Source organism: Lycium barbarum, chromosome 1, assembly GCF_019175385.1.
Source record: "Lycium barbarum isolate Lr01 chromosome 1, ASM1917538v2, whole genome shotgun sequence".
Taxonomy (NCBI): domain Eukaryota; kingdom Viridiplantae; phylum Streptophyta; class Magnoliopsida; order Solanales; family Solanaceae; genus Lycium; species Lycium barbarum.
In genome coordinates this window covers 163,747,089-163,768,160 of record NC_083337.1, presented here as the reverse complement: position 1 = coordinate 163,768,160, position 21,072 = coordinate 163,747,089, and the positions used below count along the sequence as shown (strand labels likewise).

The 21,072-nt window shown below is 32.9% G+C and overlaps 1 long non-coding RNA gene across 1 annotated transcript; it reads left to right on the top strand.

The window, feature by feature from the left end:
• The first annotated feature begins 6,934 nt into the window (after positions 1–6,934).
• On the top strand, positions 6,935–8,393 carry LOC132626167 (uncharacterized). Its single transcript, XR_009577187.1, has 2 exons — positions 6,935–7,444; positions 7,842–8,393. It is a non-coding gene; the product is annotated as an uncharacterized LOC132626167 (long non-coding RNA).
• Positions 8,394–21,072: the final 12,679 nt, after the last annotated feature.

The following is a 21,072-nucleotide window of genomic DNA, read 5'->3' as shown; positions in this document are numbered from 1 at the left end:
GATGTTATTCTTGTTCTAAAAAACAAAAAAATTAAACTTTTTATATTATTGAAATACTACAAAAATGAATCTTCATCTAACTAATTAGTATATGCATAGAATAAATTAAAAAAATAATTCTACACAATAAATATTATATTAAATAAAATTACAAATAACTTACATATTTAAAGTTCAAGAATGCTATTACTAATAGTTGGTACGTATTATTAAATAAATTGTGTTCATTTTCCTATTTATTACTTTTTTAAACCACTGACATGAATAAATAAATAAATAAATTAGATTTTTTATTTAAAATTTCATAAAAGTAACTCCGAAAAAAATGTCTTTTTTATAGTTTTAGTTTGCCTTTTAATAATTATTATATTTTCATATATGTAGTTACAGATATACATCATAAGGGGTGTAAGAATAAGATTTTTTTAGTAAAGGTGTAAGTGTTCAATGTAATTAATCCTTAATAAAAGATACACACAAAGGAGAAATTCCATAATTAAAGCGTCTATTTGGGGATAGTATATATCCCATGTAATTAACCCACGAACCTTTTAGAGTTAGAACCTGTTTGGATGGACTTATGTCTATAAGCTGCAAACAGTTTATAAGCTAAAAAAAATAGGTTGGGGTAGTTTAACTTTTTTTTTTTTTTTGGTTTATAAACTGTTTTCAGCTTATAAGCTGCTTTAGATAAGCTAAGTCAAATTGAACCCACTTATTTTTTTGAGCTTATTTTAAGCATAAAATAACTTTAAACTGGCCAGCCAAACACTCAAAAAAACTGAAAACAGTTTATAAGCAACTTATAAGCCAATCCAAACGGGCTCTTAGTATCATTTTGATCTATCCTACTCCAATGTACTTACTTTCGGTCTTTCCTTTAAGTAATGAAATTTCCTCTTCTGCAAAAAAAAAAAAGCGTCAATTTGGGCCTTACAAGCGGTAATTTGTGATTTGCTTTTTCCTTTTTCTTTCCCCAATTGCTAATTGCTAGGGCCATATAAATGTTTCAGAAAGTGAAGACATGTCATAGTTCCAGCAAGTATGGATGATTTATTTATTATACAATTATTTTATTCTTCACATCACAATAAAAAGATAGCCTATCTAATAGAAAAACATATCCACGCGTCAAAACAATAATAACAATGAGCAAATTTGCCCTTTTGGACATGCAAAATAAACAAATCCCCCATTGACAAGTTTCCATGCAAAACTCTTCTTTATGGTGTTAGTTATCATAACTGATGTCATTAAAGTAAGTAAATGGAGTGAGATATGATTGTTATTAGTACTAATTAATTACAAAACCCCTAACTTTAATTAAGACTAGAGTTTCTAAAGCAGATTCGAGATCTTAGCAAACCCTTCTTTGTGTCTTGACGCCATTGAGCAACGGTTTTTAATTATTATCAGGTGCTTTTGAGTCATTATTTATGAATAACAGTTGTTTACAGCTAAACAAAAAAAAAACAGTTATTTATTCTGTTTTAAAGAAAGAAAAGGTTTAAAACTTCAGAAAGAATATATAGGAAACGAGACCACCAAATGTTGTGGTGCAAAATAAGTACTTTAGTACTCTAAAGTGAAACTTGTTAGCTTATCGCGAATCCGAATTAGTGAGGCCCGATGCACTGAACGCCGGAGGGAAACCCAAAAAACAATCAACATAGGAAATTAATAATGGAGGAAAGCTGAGAGCATTGTTAATTCAAGCAGAGATGATGCTTATGTTGGATCTTTCTTCACAAGATATAATTCAAATTTAAAAAAAAAGGAGCACATTCCTCTGTAGCAATATCATTGGATTAGGATCTAAATTAAGCTTTGAGTATATGGTGATCCAAACTGATAATCTAAAATAAAAAGGCCAAAGTCATAGATGGACCCCTGAACTTGTCATGATTTTTCATTTAGACTCCTTAACTGAAATGTTGACCATCTGGACCCTCGAACATAAGATAAAATGTGTCATTTGAACCCTCGTCCCAGCTGGGCACACGCGTGAACTGCACTTGCAGTGACATGGAAAAATAGGCCAGTGACATGGAATATCTGACCAATAAAAATAAGTCATGTCAACAAAAAAAATTAATTTAAGAAAAATTAATTTTAAAATCTATTTAAATAATTTAAAAAAATTTGAAAAACCCAACCCATCCTCTCCGATAGCAAGTGCAGTTCACGCGTGTGCCCAGCTGGCACGAGGGGTTCAAATGGCACATTTTATCTTATGTTCGAGGGTCCAAATAGTCAACATTTCAGTTAAGGGGTCTAAATGAAAAATCAGAATAAGTTCATGGGTCCATCTATGACTAGACTAGTGCTGCATTTGGCTTTTGCGATATTATTTAATATCTAAGTTGTTAGACCATAGAACTTATGGATTCAACGTGGAAATATCATTGCTTTCATACATATGGATATTTAATAAAGAGGTGAAGTTTCAATGTTTTCAAAGATATTTAATTTTGTTAAACAAGACCTTTTTTTCTTCTCGAAGTCTAATCACGAAACTAGATACCCTGTGGTAGCAGTTGGTGCAACCTCGGCATGAGCTATTTGTATAGTTGAACAAGTCTAGAAATTATTATGTGTGTATATTATGCTTGATTCATACTAATTAAATAAGACTATGCAGCAGTAAGGGTAGTAAAGTGGTAGAAATAGTAGTGTTTACAAGCCACTTTTAGAATATCCTTTTGAAAAATAGCCACTATATGAAATTCAGGATATTATTCTGGAGTTCCCCTGTGAATCTTGAAACTCGAATTACTATTATTTTTCAATTATAAGATATGAAAAAGGACTATTTTGATTTTTTTTTCTTAGTAAAGTGACATGTACCAAAAGGCTTTCTGTTCCTATGCAATTCCAAACCTCTTATTAGAGATAAAAAAAAAAAAAAAAAAAATCACCACTATCTCTTAACATTCATATCTTGACATGGCCGTAGTGCTGACTGACGAATGGAACAAGCAATTTTGTAGTTGCTTGCCTACATGTCTCAGATTGGGCCCAACGTAGATAAGATTTCATTTTTTTTTTTTTGCGGAATCTCTGCAAAGGCAGGTCTTTAATTTTTGGCCCTCAAATTGGTGGTCCTTAATTTTTGTCCTTCACTAAAAACCTCGTGATTCCTGGTTCGAACCCCGCTTAGTCAAAAATTAAAAAATAAAAAATCACAAGGTAGAGTTTGGATTCACAAGACAGAGTTTTGCCTCAAACTGTACCTGATCAGGCAGATTTTGCTACCTTCAGGCATGACAAGATTCTGCCTTAAGGTAGATGTTTGCATTAAGACAATTTTTTTTTATTCAGTTAAAATTTTACAAAACTCTGCCTTAAGGTCTAACTTTTGCTCGAATAGGCCTAATTTTGCTACGAAACTCTGCCTTGCGAAATTCCTTTTTTTTTTTTTTTTTTTATTGAGACGGGGTTTGGACCCAGGACTTCGGGGTATTAGGCGAAGGACAAAAATTAAAGACCACCAATTTGAGGGACAAAAATTAAATACCACCAATTTGAGGGGAAAAAATTAAAGACCAGTGCCTTTGAACGACAATCATGCAAATGACACAAAAGTTTTTTTTTTTTTTTTTTGTGTGGAGTGCCCTTCAAATGCACTGGTCTTTAATTTTTGGCCCTCAAATTGTTGGTCTTTAATTTTTGCCCTTCGCTTAAAACTCCTAGGTTCCAGGTTTGAATCCCCGCTCAGTCAAAAATTAAAAAAAATGTCGTTAGGTAGAACTTGGATTCACAAGCTGAAGGGTAGAGTTCGCTGAGGCAAAGTTTGCAGGCAATCTCTGCCCCCATCAAGCATAATTTAATTGCAAACTCTGCCTTAAGGTAGAGATTTGGGCAAACTATGCTCGATGGGGCAGAGTTTGTAGGGAACCTCTGCCTAGCGATTTTTTTTTTTAATTTTCGCCTGCGCGGGAGTTCGAACCCGGAACCCTGAGATTTTAGGCGAAAGACAAAAATTAAATACTTTCATTTTGATGGGCAAAATTAAAGACCGCCCCAAAATAAGGGCATTACTGCGAATTGCCCAAAAAGATTTTCTTGAAGAAATTGCACAGTTTGGCCGACAAAAGGGCTGAGTTTTTATTTTTGTCCTTCAAATTGATTGGTCTCTAATTTTTCCCATTAGCAAACTTATGCCTATTTCATTAGGGGTAAAATATATGTGAAATATGTTTTTTTTTTTTTGGTAATTAAACTTTCCATTAACCACCAAATTGGAACATTACAAATCAGTAGCAAGTTATACACACCTTGCGATCAGACTTTGAATAAACATAAGAGCTAAACTAGAATCTAAGACTATGAAATACATGTTGAAATCTAGGTGAAGCTCTAACACATACTACATAAACTATCTCCTTTGCTACTGTAGGAAATCAATTCCTTATAAGTAGCTTCTTTTTCTTTCCAGCTACCAATGTGGTACTTTGTTCGCACACCCAACAATTTCCCATTCGAACTAAGTTCCACATGGCTCATTATCATACCATGGATCAGAGATTCAACATGTCTGTGTGCCACCCACACTGTCAGAGTATTTACGGTCATCGAAGCCCAAAGGCAGTGAATGTGTCTTTAAAGCTACGGGTAAAGGTCGTAAACCGGCCCATAGATCGGCAAAGGCACTAAGCCGGGCCCCACGCCACACTCCGCCATCTTCATATTCGTCTCGCCAAACCATTGGCTCTGATACCAGTTGTTGGGCTAAACGGTCAAAAGATATTCTTAACATGATGTGATATTTATCCCAACTTCTGCTTTGTTTCTCAAATATTCTCAGGTTTCTCTCAATCCAGATGGCATGAATAACCTCTGTACATAGCATCTTGACAGCTTGGGCCTTCTGTGATCTCCTTTTTGCCATAGTAATCAGTCATTGTTGATGTTGTTCCCAATTTGCTGGAGAGTAAGGCAGCATTTGCATCCACTGTAGCACCCTATTCCATAGAGCTATAGTATACTCACACTACACAAAGAGGTGCTCTCTAGTCTTATCATAGTTTTGGCATAAGCAACATTTAGGCTCCACCTCAATTCCCCATTTCTCTAACCTGTTAGTAGTTAGCAGCTTACCTAGCAAGTGCAACCAAGTAATAAAGAGTGCTTTTGGCCTTGTTGCATTCTGAAACATATTACATTTCCAAGGGAGAGTAGAGCTGGTAGGAAGAGATTGATAATAAATCTATCTTGTCAAACTCTTACATGTATTAAATTGCATCTGATCTATTAGTTCCCTGGCTTCAAACATTTTCTTGATCATCCAACAGGCCTATTTTGGCACTGGTACACTTTATAGAGGCTGATTCTTTATATAATTTGTAGGGGTGGGCATGGTACGGTATTTAAAACTTCGGTTCGGTTTTCAGTATTTAAAAATACTATACCATTACAATACCAAATTAATTCGGTATGATTCGGTTCGGTATTTTGCAGTACGGTAATTCAGTGATCATAGTTTGTTCGACTACGACTTACATATATACATTTAATAAAGAATTATGACTTCGGCTATTCAAGAAACGACTCAATTATATTATACTAACACCTCACACGTGTAAAAATATTCAAAAGAAAGTATAAGCAATGCCCTTCGTTAATCAATTACACAAAAAGGGCATTTCAATTAAGATATATATACTTCGGTACATAAAAAGGGTATTTCAATCGATTATATCATATTAACATCTTACACATGTAAAAATATTCAAAAGAAAGTAGAGGCGATTCCAACGTCTAAACAATTAGTTTGTACTAATACTAATTATATATTTATTAGTATTATATATATATGAATTGTATATGTAACTCTATGGAATACTTCGGTGTGGTATTCGGTATTTCGGATTTTTTAATTAATACCGTATACCAAACTTTTCAAAAATGCATACTAAATACCGTACCAAATACCATAATACCGAAATCGCGGTATCAAAAATTTCGATTTCGATATGGTAATCGATATATGCCGTACTGTGCCCACCCCTAATAATATGTGTGGATCCATCTAATCCACAACTTGTCCTGTTTGTGCTCAATATCCCACCACTGCTTAGCTATAGCAGCCCTATTCCACAAGTACAAATTGGTGATGTTCAATCCACCCACACTCTTTGGTGTGAAATATTATGATGTGAAAATATAAATTTATGTCCAACTAAAAAGTTGTTTGTTATGAAGAACAAAAATTAAAAACCAGCACAAAATGAGGCCAAAAGTACAAATGACTCTTTTTTTACTTAGAAATTTGACACAAACTGAAGAAAGTGATTGGACTTCTGACTGAAGGAAAGGCCCAAAGCCCAAATGCGGGAATAGACGCCATTTTTTTGTTGGGAAATGTCCTTCAAAGGCACCGGTCTTTAATTTTTGTCCCTCAAATTTGAAATCCTTAATTTTTTTCCTTCGCCTAAAATTCGTGGGTTCTGAGTTCGAACCCCCATTAATGAAATATTAAAAAAAAATCATAAGACAGAAGTTTGTAGCAAAGTTAGGCTTATTCAGGCAGAAGTTTGCAATAGGCCTAACTTTTTTTCAAAATTAGGCTTATTCGGGCAAACGTTAGGCCTTAAGACAGAGGTTTGTCAAATTTCAAAAAAATAAAAATAAAAATAAAAATTGCTTGAAGGTAAAATTCAAACTCTGCCTGCCTTGCGAATCCAAAATTTATCTTGCGATTGTTTTTTCTTATCTGAGCTAGAGTTCGAACCCAAAATCACTTTTTTTAGTGATGGACAAAAATTAAAGACAAGTGCCTTTGCAGGAAATCGCACAAAAAAAATAATAGACGCTAGCCCATAAGTGATTCGACTCCTGACTGAAGACTAGGCCCGAAGCCCAAAGTCTTACTTTCTCTTTTTTTTTTAGTGGGAAAATGACCTAATAATACTAGTTAAGATTCTATATTACAAAACATAAGAAAACTTTTCCTTATTTATGAAACATAACAAGTTAATTACCAAACATACAAGATTTGGGTTATGCATAGATCCACGATTTTGGGCTAAAATTTAGGGATCTGATTTTGGGTTGAACTCTGGGCAGTTACCCATTTAATTATTTCTCTTTCTACAGAAATATTCTTAGTGTGATTTTCTCTCAATTTCAAGCCACAGTTTCCTCCACTTCAAATCATGATTTCATCAAAGAGAATACACAATTTTGCCTTCTTCAACCACTCTTTCACCATTCTTACTATTCATCGTTATTTTTGTGTATTAATAGTGTTATCGATCCTATATTGTTAGAGTTTATGTGTATTTCGTGTTCATTTGTTGGTGCGAAATAATGAGTAAAAAGTTTCAATGATTTTCCTCCCTGTAAAAGTCCTAGAATTGTGAGTTCAACGAGCCCTAAGATATGGCCAGAACCAAACACGAAACATTGAAGAAGACGATGAAGAAGAAAGTCAAGTCAAAAGGTATAAAAAAAAAATTGAGATTTATTTTATTTATTTTTACAGTTCGATTGTATGTATTGTGTATATAATTTATATATTTTAGTTCTAGAATATTTTCAGAGTTGGTTGTGTGGATAGTGTATATAAAGTGTTGTAGTTTTTTAAGGTGTTTATATTTGTGTGTATGAAATGTGTATAATTTTTGTACACCTTAATATGAGCAATCTATTTTGATTACTATTTTTTGAATTAAATGTGTATAAAAATGGGTTGTACCACCTTTTGAGATGTGTCTGGTTACTGATTGCATGAAATATATATAGATTTTGTATAGAAACTGGGGTGCATCAGAATAAAAATGTGTTTTTGTTTATGTTTGTATGAAATATGTATAATCTGTTACTTACTATTTATTCAGGAAAGAAATAAACAAGCTCAGCTAGTGTTATTACACTAATGTGGATGTTATCGATGAAATTAAGGCGTGTCTTAAGTTCATGGATTTCACTGTTCGATTATTTCTTGATTGAAGGTTCAGACATAGCTCATCCGCAACTTGAATGGGACGATATTTTCATCGTTAAATTGAATGGGAAAAAGCTTTATTTTGGTATTAGAGAATTTGTCATTGTGACACAGTTTGAAAGGCGGTATAGACAACGATTTTGTCGCAAACTCCGAGGCATGGCATCGATGAATTTCCACCTTTTTGATCAAGCCAAAGTACCAAAAAAGCAGTTGGTTAGGGTCTTTCAAGATAAATCTTAGATTGAGGATGTCGCGACCCAAACGAAAAGTGCAAAAATAGTTATTAGAGTAACTAGCTGGTTTGTGTTTGATGTAAGAAGATGGTTTGTTGGTGACTTCTTATGTTTTCTTTAGACCCATCTTAGTTTTTTGCTTGTTTTGTTATGCAAATATTGTAATTCATTTTGCTATGAATATATCTAAATATAATATTACGTTCTTACCATTTTGAGATTCTACTTTATTACTTCACTACTGATACATTTTACATACAGTTTGGTATCATAGATTTATTTAGATATTCCACATGCATTTATTTCAAGCATGTTTAACAGATTTTTTTAATTTTAAATGTGTATAAAAGCAATGCAGTAGTGGTGTATAGTATGTATAACATATGTATGAAATATGCATGTTAATACTTAAAATATGCATGGGTCTGTTACATATGGATACAATATTCATACAATAAACATACAAAATTCATACAAAAAGCAGATTTTATTATATCTAGCCGAAACCAAACACATATCGTTGATAACCAAATTCATACTGATATCAAGAATATCAAATTGCAACTTTATTTGTATTAAAATTGTACTTAAGTAACATGTTTTCACTCTCACTAAAGAAAAAAAAAATCTCAAAAAAGCTAGCATCACGAAATTTTATTTTTTCTGTGGAACATTGCTACAAGTCGTCCTGTTGTGCCTCACTATACCACATCTGATGCATGTCACCTTTGACCTCTTCAATTTCACATCATGAAATTATTTCATTCTCTTACTTTTTTGCCTTTCCGCAGTCTTTCAGAATCTGGGGCAACACAATTTTCCAAACATATGCAATGATATATACCATGTACTTACACATGAAAGAGGTTCAACCGGTATTGCATACGTATCGAATTTTTTTTTATTGATGTAGTAGGCAAAGTAGTAGTCCTCTACATGTTGGTGTTGGCACTCGATAGTAACCAAAGCATGAAGTACTCTTTCTAGTTCGAAGGCACACTATGAACCTCTTAACACCATCAGTCACTATATATATGAATTCAGAGGAAGTTATTAACTGCAATCAACAACACATTTGATCAGTAATTCAGAAATTATACACATAACATACAACATATATACATATATTATACAGTGTTTATACAATTTACAGAAAATCACAATATGTACAATTTATATACATATTTTATACATAATTCATACATGTGTTTACAGAAACCTATTTTCTGAACCAAATGCACATAACCTTTTCCTACAACTATATACACATATGTTATACATAAATCATACATGTTTTATACACATTTTTCTAGAATCAAATAAACACAAATTATTCATGTAACAAAAAGCATACAACTTTTATACAATATATATATAGATTTTTTCTTGAACCAAATCATGCGTTTTTTAACAGATTGTATACATAATATATTCACAATTCACATATATTTACATGTTAAGTCCCATATTCCCCGTTGTTGTATATATAAAAATTGAATGGAAAATGCTATCCACCATTGTTACTTGATGAAAGCTTCAATCCGTACTATTTTGAAGTAGATCTGTATAAATTTTGAGATTTCATATAGTGGATGATTTTGAAGTTGAAATTGAATGATTTCAATGGCGTACAAGATTGTGTATAAAATCTGAATTCACATATATTTACCTGTTAATTAGTCTCGTCTTCCATAGTGTTGAATCAAAATTGACTGAAATATGGTATCTGTCATTGTTAAACGATGAAAGCTTTAATCCGTTCTATTTTGAAGACGAAATTGAATGATTTCAATGACGTAAAATTGAAGCTTCTATTGTACATCGATTTTGAATCTGCGGTTCTTCAGTCACATTCAGTTCCTCGACAAAAAAGTCCAAAAGGGGGGATTAAACAGCCTGCTATGCTCATTTTTTTACCCCACAATGAATAACTGTGTATCTCTTTTGAATCAGAAATCTGCTTGTTTGAGAATCAGAGTATGTAGAAATGGCTTGTGTATCGCCTTTGATTCGCCAGCGTATTTATTCAGTACAAAATCATGGAGATATTAGGAAGAAGTGAGAGAATATCGTACGTGAGAAATTTTGGGAAGAAGATCACGTAGAAGCCGTTACTTGCATGATTTTTGGGTTTATTTTTTTTTTTACCATATTTTCGTTTTTTTACTAGATTTGCATAGATTTTGTAACTATTCCAATGTTATGTTTTGTAAACTTAAAAGTATCGTCATGTTCTGTAAATATACCCTCTTATTGATGTATATATATGTTTTTTGCCCTTTTTTAGTTTCCAATTCCTCCGTTCACTTTTACTTGTCCAGTATATTAAAAGTTGTTTTTTCACTTTTACTTGTCCGCTTTAGCATATCAAGAAAAAGATAAACTTTTTTTTTCTTGCATTACCCTAAACATTTTATTACTGATTTCCAAATCAATTTCTAAGTCCAATGAGACTATACACCAATTAATATGGGTATTATGTAAAATATATATATATTTCATTTATTAATTTTTCAGGAGCGTGCAAAGTTAAAAATGGATAAGTAAAAGTGAACGGAGGGAGTATAATACAAGCAATTAATAAGATCGAAGAATCATATTTATTCTTAGAAGATTGCTTGAAATGAATCCAATCCAGTCTTCGTATATGCACAATACTAGTTCATTAGACCCGTGCTAAGTCTGGGAAATAAGTTAAAAAGAGCAAGAAAATATTACTTAATAAGGAGCAAAAAAATAAATTCATAAAAAGTTATTAGAACATTAACCAATGACAAAGGCACAAGTGAAACGTCATAAAAAAAAAAAAGAATAATTGTAAAAGTAAGAATATGCAATAAGAAAAAAAAAAGACACAGAAATAAATTCATAAAAAGTTACTATTACATTAACCAATTACAAAGGACCAAGTGAAATGTCATAATTTTTTATTTTTTTTTGTAAAAGTAAGAATATGCAATAAGAAAAAAAAAAAAAGACACAAAAATAAATTCATAAAAAGTTACTATTACATTAACCAATTACAAAGGACCAAGTGAAATGTCATAATTTTTTTAATTTTTATTTTTGTAAAAGCTTCATTGGATTAAAGTTTAATGTGAGGACTACAAAACTTTTAATTCCCACTTATATATTATATAGTAATAGTATAGTAAATCTGTATTTTACTGTTTGTGTCTTCATCTGAATATACAGAGGCGGATTCAAGATTTAAACTTTAGGGGTTCACCTTTTAAGATTCTTAGTTGAACTCATTGTATTTTAAAAGTTATGGATTCATATCTATTATGTAGTGCAATTTAATAAATTTTTACACATAAATTTATACTCCGCGTCTAAAGTTAGGAGTTCAGTTGAACCCCCAACTGTAAGGATACATACGCCCCTGTGAATACGTCAATATCAATTATTCATTTAGAAATAACTAAATTCAAATTATTGGATGTTCTTATCTGCTCTTCCACAACCTCATTAACGTAGATCTTATCTCATATCTATATTGGACGAACCAGTACATTAAAGAGATGATGAATTTAAATGTTTTATGCCTGACCATCAAGATTATCTTTCATATATAGAGGCTAGCTAGAGTAAGATTCACAAAAAAAAAAAAGACACGTTGGTGGAATCTAATAAAAGGATTATAAAGAGAGTAATATTTTAAACAACTACTAAACATAAAAAAAACCCTACGTTCTCTTCTCTCTCATGCGCTATGGCGAAGTGAGGCTGCCATGGCTACTTCGTCCTCTCCCCAGCCTCAAGCTGTGGGAGAGAGTCATCCAAACCCTTCTTATGTAGGTCTTTTTAATCATAAACAACCTACCCAATCTATAACAAAAACAACACTAAAACATGTTGAGATCATTCATGGAGAGCCTACTGTCAATTTTTCCATGCAGGAACTTCATCAGTTCACTATTGAGGAAGGCTTACATCAAGCTCTTATATTGAAGTTCTCCTTTGAACAACCAGATATGCAAGAACTACGCAAGTCGCTTCCGAAACATTTTGGAATTCAAGGGCGTTGCTTGATAGGTTGGTTGGCTCGTCGGCACATCTTAATGAGGTTTGATAGATACGACGATTACGTATTAGCTGCTACCAAGTCTGTTAATTACTTGGCTGTTAATGGTGTGACTCACCAGTTTCGAATTTTCCCATGGACCATTAATTTCAACCCTAAAGAAGAGACTCCTAGGGCGTTTGTATGGATTTCCCTGCCTAATTTGCCTCCAATGCTTTTTGCCAAACGTTCGCTGCTTTCCATCGCATCTGCAACTGGTAAACCAATAGAAATTGATAAAGCTACTCAAGAAAAATCAAGACCTAGTACTGCTAGGGTGAAAGTAGAACTTGACTTAGAGTTAATTATGTTGATGAACATTCTGGTCAGATTCTAGAGTTCTATCAAGAACTTGTTTATGATAATCTTCCTTTATTTTGTTCATATTGTAAACATCAAGGAAACGAGGAAAAAAGATGTCGAATTTTTCTGGGAAAGAATAATGGTAATGAACAGAAAGAAACTTCAGAGGAAGACTCCATTGTCGAAAAATACCATGGGGATCTGAGAAATATTTTGAATGAAAAGAGGAGGGCTGTAGGTAATTCAAATAATACCAATGGTGATGCTTTGGTGGCTGGGTTATTGAATGAACAGAGAGAGGCAAAGGACAAGGATGAGCAACATGAAAACATAGATATCACAAAGGCACAAGGTGATTTGGATGGGCAGAATACTGTAGCAAAGAGTGTCTCGTCGAGTGTCGAAGTTGGGCAGCGACTAAATATTGAAAATGAAGATGCTATAGGGGATGTTGTTATTAACAAAAAAGGGATGCAACCTATGAGTAATCAGCAGCCGTTGGCATTGACACAAGGAAACAAATTTGTTCCTAGTACTTGGGGAAAGAATGTTGAAAAGCAATTAGTTGCAGCAAATCCTAGTAATGTGCAAACTAACAATAAGTTTGCTGCTTTAGAGGATGGTGAAGGTGTGCACGAGGAAGTTGTGGAGGTGGTGGATATTGATGCAGACAAGCAGTTGGTTACATTAATAGAGCCAGTGGTAAAAAAACCACTGAATGTAAATTCCGAGAAACAACTGCATGCAGCAGCTGTTGATGTGATTAAAAGTGTTGAGAAACCTCTTAATTTTAATGCTGCTGTTTTTACACCTGGGAAAAAAAGGGAATCTCCTAATAAAACAAAGCAGTGGGTTGAGGGCTCTTTTCCAAAGCCTATGGAGGAATTGGTTACTGTGAATAAGATGTGTGAAGAAGTTCCTTCAACCACGTATGCTATTGACAATGGCAATATTAGGGATAGAAAGTTGTGGAGTGATCAAATTGAAGGTGATGTCGAGGAAGGTGAGATTGCTGGGTGGAAAGAAGTTGATCAAGAGCAGTCTATTTCAGTAGAATCATCACAGGATGCTGTTGAAATCATGTTTGGAAGGAATACAAATGAAGAAGTTGATGCAATTCAGCGGCAGCAAAATGAAGTCTCTCAAGTTCATGAAATGGTGCAGGATAATGCTAAGGGGCTGATTTCAGTTGAAAGTATGAATGAAAGCCAAGAAGTAGATAAACTCCCTGTTGATCAAGAGGTGTTAGCAGAGGAATTAATTCATGAGCAGCAACAATTACAACCATCTGCTCCAAATGCAGGTTTGGTAGTGCAAGTTCAGGAAGCCAGGAGCAGTGCAAAGAAACAGTCTCATTTTCCGACTCTGGTTAAATCAGGTGGCCAAGCAAATAATTTATTTCATAAAGTGCAGCAGTCAAAGAATAAGGATACTACAGTTGAAAGTTTACATGAAGATAGCCATGAAGTTGATAAAAATCTTGCAAATCAGGATCAACTTACTCAAAATATAAAGACTAATAAACAACAGCATAATGATACTAATGCATTGGTAGTTTTTCAAGGGAATTTGCAAGTTGCAATTCCAACTGGTGAAGAGGCTAGAATTGATATGGATGAGGAGGAGTCTACCGCACAGAATTTTTTTAATGCTGCTAGAGAGGGTGATATATCACCTAGCTAGACAGGTGCAAAGTGGAAAATTCAGAAATAAAAGTGACTGAAGAATTTATCCCAAGGCATATTCCAATGAGGCAAGCAAAACAAAAAGTGGCAGCTCCTACCACTTCAAATAAGTCCACAAGATCCAAGAAAAATAAATGAAGTTCCAAGATTTTTTGGAAAGGCTAGAAGATCAAGACAAGTTTGAAGAACTACAAACTTCAGAAGATTTTACAAGTCCAAAGAACAAGGGTCTTGACTCTATTTTCTTTCTTGTATTATTTTCTCATTATCTTAGCATTATCATTTGTAATATCATTATAGAGTGTGTTATAAACTCTGTGATGATCATAGCTTATTTGGTACTTTCAAGTTCCTATTTTTTACATGCTTGCTAGTAGTAGAGGCTTTTCCTTTTTCTTTGCCTCAATAGGATCAGTGAGGTAAGACCTAGTCCCCTTGTTTGTACTTTTCCCTTTGTGGTTTGCTTTCTAGAAAATAAATAAAATAGACCTAGGCACCAAAAATGCCTAGTGGACTTTGCTAAAAAAAAAAAAAGAAAAAAAAAAAATTATACCTCAAATAATGACATGATTAATGATAATTGCATGATAAATTGTCATAAAATACTCAATCGACCTAATCTTTTAGTTTCGAGCTAAGGTTTGAGCCGTTGAAAAGGATGCCCCCTGAAAATATTAATTAAAAGGATAATTTGACTAAATTATCCTTATTCATTCTTTGATATCAATTAATATTAAATTTTTTGCACCAGGTAATTCTCTGCCCACATTTATTAAGTGTAAAGATGGAAACTAACATTAAATATATCTTAATTTTTTTGAGAAAATTTCAGAGATCTTCCCTCACGTTTCACTTCGTTTCAGTGACCTCCCTCATGTTTGTAATATTACGGCTAACTTTCCTATTTTAACTTTTTAACAACTATTTTATTTTATTTATTATTAATAAAAAAAAAAAAACTGGGATGCTGTTTTATTTTCTAAATCAGGTAAAGTAGATCAAAAGGCACTAATTTTGTATAGACATAAAGTGCTGGCATCCGAGAGAAAATTTGATTTTTTTAGTTGCGATTACTCGATAAGGAGCATAATTTGCATAATCTACGTCTGAAGCTATTTCTTGGCACAACTACTAAATAAAAGAATATTATAGTACCTGTTCTTTGAGGGCAGAGAACTCATTCAATGAGAGTAAAGAACAGTAAGCTTAGCATATGGATTTTTCAAGTAAAAAGCTACAATCTTGTTTCCCCTTTTAGTGTCAACCAAAAGCACATTAATATTTGGGTCATCTGCAGCACCACAAATAGGCATAGATGAAGTAGTTGAAACAACAACAAGCTTTCCATCATCCCTTTCTTGACTTGGTATGTAGCTAGTGATGGAGGAAAAAATGCATTTTTGCTGCCAGTTGAGATATACAACAACCCATCATTGATTAGTATGATTTAGCTCTACCACCTTAGTAGTAGCTGAATAATGGTATCTACAGACCCAACTCAGGAATATTGCATGTGGTTGTTCTTGTTTGTCTGTAAATGTAGAAGTAAAAACGACAGAAAAGGGTAAATGGGGGTTTCTTGAATTTTGTTTGATTATTGTAGGGGAGAAGAGAAGGGGAAAAGGAAAGAAATTGAGATATACAACAACCCATCACAGTATCGCATGATGTGTTGCTGGACAATGGATTTCACCGGAGAAGATGAAGCACCGCTGCAGATTTTGGTAGAGTAGGCTTGCGGAAAAGAGCATGATCTTAGTAGGGCAAATCAGTTCATATATATTAATTTTTTTATTAATAATAAATAGAATAAAATTATTGTTATAAAAAAGTAAAAATAAGGGAGGTAGCCGTAATATTGCAAACGCGAGGATGTCATTGAAATGAGTGAAACGAGAGGTCTCTAAAAAATTTTCTAATTTTTTAAAATGACGATTATTTTGGATAATCTATTTCTAGTAAGGCCGACATGTAAAATGTACTAACAAGATTATCTTTTTACCTATATTCTTAAATTAATGATGCGACTCTTGTCTAAAGTAGTTGAAGTGATTGCTTTTTGGGATAAAAGTTTTATTATTTTAATTAAATATGAAGTAACTATTTTACCTCTATGACAGCTTTTAAAAGCCTCATCTCATCCACATTTCAAAAAGAAAGAGTTGACAAAAAACGGCCATTTGCTACGTTATATAATTTGTTCCAAGTTGATACAGAGCCCTACTCTGGTCTTGGCTCGCCCAATGAGACAAATTAGCAAGAAGAAAGCACGATATTCACATAATCAAGGTTTGTGGACAACTTCCAAACAAATCGAAGTAGCATTGTTCATCAAATTGGATAAAGTTGAAGTTCTATGAATGAAAATTTTATGCATTATCAAGTAACTTAAAAGAAACTATAAGTACTCGATCATCATAATCCGTAAAATTAGTAACACAAAGAATAAAACAAGTTAGTTGGTACAATATATTAACTAATTTTTAGACGAAGGATAAAAATTAAAGACTAATAATTTAAAGACAAAAGTCATGCAAACTTGTAGGATGTTATGGTGCAAAAAATAACATTACAGTATTTGGTTCCATAATATTTAAAGAATAGACCCTCTTTTTTTCCTAATTGTATATTCCAAATTTTGAAGATGATATAGACATAGAAAGAAGTAATAGAGGAACTTTTCTTCATTATATAATATCAGTTAAATTCCATATTGATATGCACAACTTTGCTCCAATCATGTGAAGAAACTTAAAGAGGAGCCGCTGGTGTTCATATAATATAAACTCAGGTGTACCACGTATATAAAAGATATGAGCAACAATCATTTTGTCTTGTCAAATAGTAAAACTAATTAATGCCACAGTTACCTGTAGCCCTGTAACCATTCAAATATGTTCCTTATCCTTTTCATTAACCTCATCCTAATATTCCCTTATTGGGCTACAACATGTAATTGAGTACAACCAAAATATAAATTCAAGCTTTTCCATTTATCTTTTCACCTAATTTTTCTCATGTAATTATTTCTTTCTTTTCAATCGTTTTCATAAAAGAAGATTTATAGCCTCACCAGCTAGTGACACTTATTAAGTAAAATTAACAACATTACATTAAGTTGAAGACCTCATATACACTTCTAGCAGAAGATTAGTTATTTATGCCATAACGAAGTCAAAAGCCGAATTTGGTATGATTGTGCTCTATAAATCTTCCTACCTCAAGGAATTGATGTGAAGAAAGAAATGTGCTGAAAAAGAAATATGATTTGGTCTGGGAGGCATGCCATGGTCTTGGCCTACCAATTTCTATAGTGACATACGTTCATCATTAATTCTTCATATCCTTTTTTTAAAAAAAAAAAAAAAAAAAACAGTGAAGTCTGGACAAGCTACTTACGCGTCCCACGAACTTTTCACCAAGATAACTATGAGCTACCTCCCACTAGCACAGATAACTTTGTCCCCCAAATTGGCTTAGGTACATAGATGGAAAAGGAAAATAACCTAATACTTTTTATCTGAAATTTGAATCTCAATCTTCTAAAATTTTCACCCACTTTATTTACTGTTACACCACATCATTCTTCATATTTGTCACAATGAAAGTACTTTTGGAGTTTAATGTGGATCAACCGTAGAAGCTATGGCTGGCTCATATTGTTATCAGACAACAACTAATGAAAGCAATGATACCGAAAAAGAAAAGAACACACAACTTTACATGGGAAATCTTCAAGAGGAAGAAAATCCATGACAGTCACCAACTCTTTTTATTTCTCAATGAAAACCCTTGAGGGAAAGAAAACCTCCTTGCTTCATCCATCGCAGGGGCTGCCGCCCCCTGCCATCCGCACAGTCAGGCCCACAAACTTAACACATACGTACCCTGTGTATGTGCTAAGAAATTCACTTATGTATAAATGATCTATCAAACACTACTTATTCTAAAAAAGTTATGGTTTAGGATCCATAAGCTTAAATCTTGGATCTGCCTATTGCAAGCTATACCCTTATGCATGGTTAATTCACTTTAGAAAATCAAACTTACTTTGTATTTTCAATTAAAAGTTTGTAAAAGGGGGTCTAGGCCTGATTATATATTCTACTTATATATGCTAACGGGTACGGTAGAATATCATGTGGTTTGCGGAGTTTTCATGTGACAGAATTATAAGTCAATCGTATTCGCTTACGTTACATATATTACTCTTTTTCTCGTCAAATGTTGTTTTATGGGTATGTTTCTTGAGGAAAAGAAAAACTTTAGTTTGATTCGTATCTCAGCAAGAATCTCCTTTTTGGTCCAGATGTCAATAATGTTAAGGAAATGAACTTGTGTAACCACAACAGCCAACATCCTGTGGAAAAAAAGTGATATGATCAAAGAATTTCTATGTTTAAGATTAAAAGGTAATGGACAATGTCAACATTCTAGATCTCAGTGTCTCATTATCATGGAATTACAGGCCTTTGTCATACAAATATGTCTATATTGGACCGGACCTCAAAGCAAATTATATGTCTACCATCCTTGAAAAGCTTTTTCACACAAATATGTCCATACCGATTGTCGAAAAGAGACTTGCAATCATCAGTAATATGTAATGTACAACCTTTTTACACCTTCAGTTGGTAAAACATAAAATCTTGTTGTATTGTATTGGTTTTACGTGACTCTTTTCAGTGGCTGAACCAGAATTTATAATTTAAACAAGAACGAAGAGAGCCAAAATAAGTAGTAAATCTGAAAAAAGAGAATATAGTATTTGAATGCTTTTAACTGTTTTTTTTTTGTTGATAATATCACCGCTGAACTCCTTATTTGGAACATGATACCAGTAATTTATTTATTCACAAGCTACTGATTTGCCTTCTGTAAGATGTGAAATATAATGTCTATGATAATATTATAGAGTAATGCAGGTGTGAACAGGTATCAGTTGATATTGTCCTAAAATTTGACCCACAAGATTCAAGTATAAAAGTCTTGAGACAGGATGAGGATTGAAGATCTGAAGGGGATTTAGGAGATAAATGAAATATTGGTATCTCAGCAGTCAAGATTCTCATACTTATGCTTGTCTTTGCTATATATTGCTAGTATCTATGTAACTTTCCCTATATCCAACATAGAAGTCCAACTCTTTTAATTTTTAGAGTTTTTTCGTCAGGATACTCGGGATCCTTCTAAACTTGATACATTTTGTTCTGTGCATATTTAAATTTGGCTATAGTCCTAGTTACCCCTCTAAACTTGGCGTTTCGACAGTCTGCTAGTAAGAATGCACATAGAATACTACTATATGAGCGCCAAGACCTTTATATATATCTTATAACAAGTTCACATTCATTGTCTCAAAAGAGTAAAATAAATGCAATGCTATTCTCTGATTGACTAAACCTAGCTCCTTGGTAAAGTTCATAAAGAAAGTCTTAGATAGTCCAAAGGAGACAGGTGAAGTCTCTAGAATTTTTGAAATATTTGATACCACCATAACACTATCAAACAATTATGTAATGAATGATTAAATTCCTTAACAAAGAAAACCAAATGATAGCTTATATATGACACCAAAGATCTTCCTTTTCTGTTTCTGGACATAATTAATAATCAGTAGCTTTAATTATTTATTTTTTGAAATCGTGTCTTGTTTCCCTTTGCCCATTAGATCTTCAAATGAAATAGAGCTACTATTGACTTTCATTTCTTAGAATTATTACAACAAAAAAAAAAGAAACTTTATTTTTGTGGGACTTTTGTGTTCAATGATACATTTTATTTGATACCTTTCTATGTTTCTCTGAGTCCATTTTTTATGTTCTCTCTTCCCTACCCCCACCCCCCCACCCCCCACACACCACCCTTATTTTGGAGGCATTCTCTTTCCCCTCCTTGGTTTTAATATTGGCAATGTTATAAGAAATTTCTTATATAGCTAGTTATAAATTCAAACAAATTAAGGGCATGGAGCTAGCTTTGGTAATATGTTCTACAATTTAATTCACATTAAGTAATTAGTACCAATTTTCCATCAAAAACCTTCTTATCCCAGTTATCATATCTTGACACTTACTCCGACTGATTAAATTGTTCGTTAGTTTTTTGTTTTTCTTTTGGAGAGTCAAATATGCCACCTTTGCCCTTTGAGAGAATTTCTGATTTTTTTAAATGATAAAATTTCCATTAATTTCAACATCTTTTTTTATATTCCATCAAGATGAATTTATCCATACCCAGTTTGATTCCCAGCAATTAAGCAAAGTACTAGTGGACGGGCAAATTAAAGTGATAGACAATTTCAGATGAAGGTTTAAAAAAACCAAGATTTGCTTCACTCCTCCAACCATGTGCAAGGAGGAGAGCTTCTTAGTCAGATGTGATTATTTTATATTATTTAAGTAAAGTATCATAGAATTACAGAATAGAAGCATAAACCTTTCACAGGACCCAAAAAGGGTGTCATTTTAATTGATTTATTAATACACAATAAAATATTTTTTACTTTCCAATAAATAAACTGCAAAAAGGTAAAGACAATAACTGGAATGTCAGCAAACCCAACATAAAATAACTCAAGAAAAGGATACTAGCAGAATATAATACTTAGAACAACCTTAATCAATGTTATCTTGGGAAATTAATTACTGTAGAAAGAAAAGAATTGGATATTCAACAGATTATTCTCATTGTCTTTTTTTATCAAAAGAAGCAAAGAGACCAATAGAAAAAGACAAAAATTAAACAAAAGAAATCACACACATGCATGGACAAAAGAAAATTAGCACAAATTTTCCTAGTAGTTATATGCTTGGCCATGTCCACCCCCTAATA